Source organism: Trachemys scripta, chromosome 14, assembly GCF_013100865.1.
Source record: "Trachemys scripta elegans isolate TJP31775 chromosome 14, CAS_Tse_1.0, whole genome shotgun sequence".
In the NCBI taxonomy this organism is placed as follows: domain Eukaryota; kingdom Metazoa; phylum Chordata; order Testudines; family Emydidae; genus Trachemys; species Trachemys scripta.
Window position 1 is genome coordinate 38,312,721 of NC_048311.1, and position 3,532 is coordinate 38,316,252.

Genomic DNA, 3,532 nt, shown 5'->3' on the forward strand with positions numbered 1-3,532 from the left:
TTAACCCTAAAACCTTCTTTCCAGCTCTTAGGAGATGATTTGAAGGGGCTGGGCTGTGACCTTTAGACTGTGATGTCACAAAACTTAGAGCAGTTGTTTTCAAACTTTTTTTCTGGTGACCCAGTTGAAGAAAATTGTTGATGCCCATGACCCAACGGAGCAGGGGATGAGGCGTTTGGGGTGTGGGAGGGGCTCAGGGCTGGGGCAGAGGGTTGGGGTGCGGGGGTGAGAGCTCTGGGGTGGGTCTGGGGATGAGGGGTTTGGGGTTCAGGAGGGGGATCTGAGTTTTGGGGGGGCTCAGGCCTGGGGCGTGGGGTTGGGGTGTGGGAGGGGGTCAGAGCTCTGGGCTGGGGATGAAGGCTCCTGGGTGGGGCTGAGCATGATGGTTTTGGGGTGCATGAAGGTGCTCTGGGTTTGGGGGGGACTCAGGACTGGGGCAGGGGATTGGGACATGTGGTTGGGGCATGGACTTACCTCGGGCAGCTCCCGGTGAGCAGCACAGCCGGGGTGCAAAGGTAGGCTTCCTACCTGTCTTGGCACCGCAGACTGCGCTGCGCCCCAGAAGCAGCCATCAGCAGGTCCGACTCCTAGGCGGAGGCGCACAGGTGGCTCTGCACGGCTCTTGCCCGCAGGCACCATCCCCCCTCAGTTCCCATTGGTCAGGAAATGTGGAGCCGGTGTTCGGGGTAGGGGCAGCGCGTGGACCCCCATTGCCCCCCCTGCCTAGGAGCCGGACGTGTTCCTGGCTGTTTCTGGGGCCCAGCGCAGTGTCAGAACAGGTAGGGATTAGTTTGCCTTAGCCAGGCAGCACCACCGATGGAACTTTTAAGGGCCCAGTCGGCGGTGCTGACCAGAGCCGCTGCAACCCAGAGCCTTGGACATTCCACGACCCAGTACGGGGTCACGACCCGCAGTCTGAAAACCACTGGCTTACAGGATTTACTGTAATATCACCCTTGAGTTCAGGAGTTGTTCCTGATTAATGAGTCGCTGCTGTTTTCCTGCCTTGTCACTAGCACACACCAGCTGCCACTGACCTTAACCCAGGGAGCCCCTGTAGCCCGGCTGGTCCCAAGCTGGTGGTTAGATGTTCAGCAAGACACAGCCAAGCCAAGGCTTCTCTGCACACACATTGTCACTGAAATCACTCAAGGGGGTTTAGTTCCCACCTATTGTTTCAGTGCAAGTCTGTGTGTGGCTGTGGACACCCTCGCTGTGAATTAATGTTTCCCTTCTGCCCGTTGGAGTCAGCAGCAACCAGGGCTGGGTTCAATATCTAGGGGTTCCTCTTCAACAATACAACACAGAACCGGCTCAAGCCCCAACCCAGTAACCTGAGAAAATTACACACCACCCCTGGGCACCTCTAGAGGTAGTACTTCCCTTCTCCCAAGCACAGAGTCCGAGTGTAGAAAAGAAACTTTTAATGAAAGGAGGGAAGTAACCCGGCATTAATTTGGGAAAACCCCACAAGCAGGATTCATAAACATAAAACCACAAGCAAACACCCATCTCAGAGATCACTGGGCAGTGTCCTTTGTCTCAGGGTCTTAAGTCCAGCAACCAAAAGTTCCTTTAATGTGCCCCTCCCTTCTCCTCCACCACACTCACCGTGAAGACCCAGAGTTCAGAGGTGTGGGGGAGGGTGCACCTTGCTCACTTGGCTGTCCAGGCATTTGCTCTGGCACCCGCTGCCCTGCCAGATGCTCACTGCTCTACTCGCCACTTCACCAGCTGCTCGGCCAGCTGTCCGCTCACCGCCCCACATTGTCTGGGATATTTTCAGATCCTACTGCTCGGGGCAGCTCTCAGTGATTTCAGCTGTTAGTGGGGAAGTCTCACTGGTTGCACAGATACAGGGCTGCCCTTACCCATACGCAAAGTATGCAGCTGCGTAGGGCACCAGGAAATTTGGGGCTCCAGCCCCTGCTCTGCCTCTTTCCCATGGTCCCCACCACTGCTCCACCTCAGCCCCGCTTCTTCCTGCCCCTACTCCACCCCCACCCCCACTCTCCTGAGGAGTGCAGCAGGGCCGGGACTGCACTCACCGATGGTGGGAAGTGCAGCGATCCGGCCCCTGCCATGCCGCTGGTGGGTGGTTCTCCCCTACCCCCCAAGCCAGCCCCCCTGTGGAGGCCTGGGGCCCCACAACCTCCCCCACCCGTGGGGGGGGGGTGCGTAGGGTCTCAGAATAGCTAGGGACAGCCCTGCACAGATAGGATAGTCTATTGTATCAGAGACACTGTCCCAAAGCACGTCGAATGCCTAGGACTAGTTATCAGTGATTTCAGCTCTGTTGGTATGTAACAAGATTCCCACTTGAGTCTTAACCAGCTCTCGTATTACGCAGTGGACACAGGAAGGATCAGATAGCATCCAGGGCTCAGACCATCTGGCACAAGCATCTATCACAGGGGTGGGAAAACTTTTTGGCCTTAGGGCCACATCTGGGTAGGGAAATTGTATGGCAGGCCATGAATGTAGGAGTGGGGCAGGGAGCTGGGGTGCGGGAGGGTTTTGGGGTGTGGGCTCTGGCAAGGTGCTGCCTACCTTGGGTGTCTCCTGGGCGGCAGCACAGTGGGATTAAGGCAGGCTCCCCCCCCTGCCCTGGCTCTACATGGCTCCCAGAAGCAGCCAGCACGTCTGCAAGCGGCTCCTGGGGTGGCAAAAGGAGGCTCTGTGTGCAGCCCCCATCTGCATCCAATGCCCTGCAGCTCCCATTGGCTGTGGTTCCCTATTCCTGGCCAATGGGAGCTGCAGGGGCAGCACCTGCAGGCAAGTGCAGCACACAGAAACACCCCCTGCAGGAGCTGCAGGGGCATTCTAGCCCCTTTCAGGAGCAGCACGGGACCAGGGTGTGACAATGCGGTTCTGGCGGAACCCAACTGAGAGCACCAACTCAGGACAAATTGCTAAAACAGGGCAGTTACAGCCCAAGGCTGGGGTTTTTCCACCTCTAAGGCAAACCAAACCAGCCAGACTAAGACTTCGGTCTCATCCCATTGGCTAACCGCAAGTCTCACAAGCAATCTCCTTAGACACTCCAGTTTCCCAGTATTACCACCAGTGCCATTCGTTATGGGGACAAATGGTTATGAAAACCAATACCCCAGTAAAAGAAAAAGGTTCTCCTGATCCCAAAGGACCAAGCCCCAGACCCAGGTCAATATATAAATCAGATCTTACCCACAAATCACGCTGCTGCCAATTCTTTAGAATCTAAAATCTAAAAGTTTATTCATAAAAGGAAAAAGATAGAGATGAGAGTTAGGATTGGTTAAATGGAATCAATTACATACAGTAATGGCAAAGTTCTTGGTTCAGGCTTGCAGCAGCGATGGAATAAACTGCAGGTTCAAATCAAGTCTCTGGAATACATCCCCAGCCGGGATGGGTCCTCAATCCTTTGTTCAGAGCTTCAGTTTGTAGCAAAGTTCCTCCAGAGGTAAGAAGCAGGATTGAAGACAAGATGGAAATGAGGCATTAGCCTTATATAGTCTTTTCCAGGTGTAAGAACACCTCTTTGTTCTTA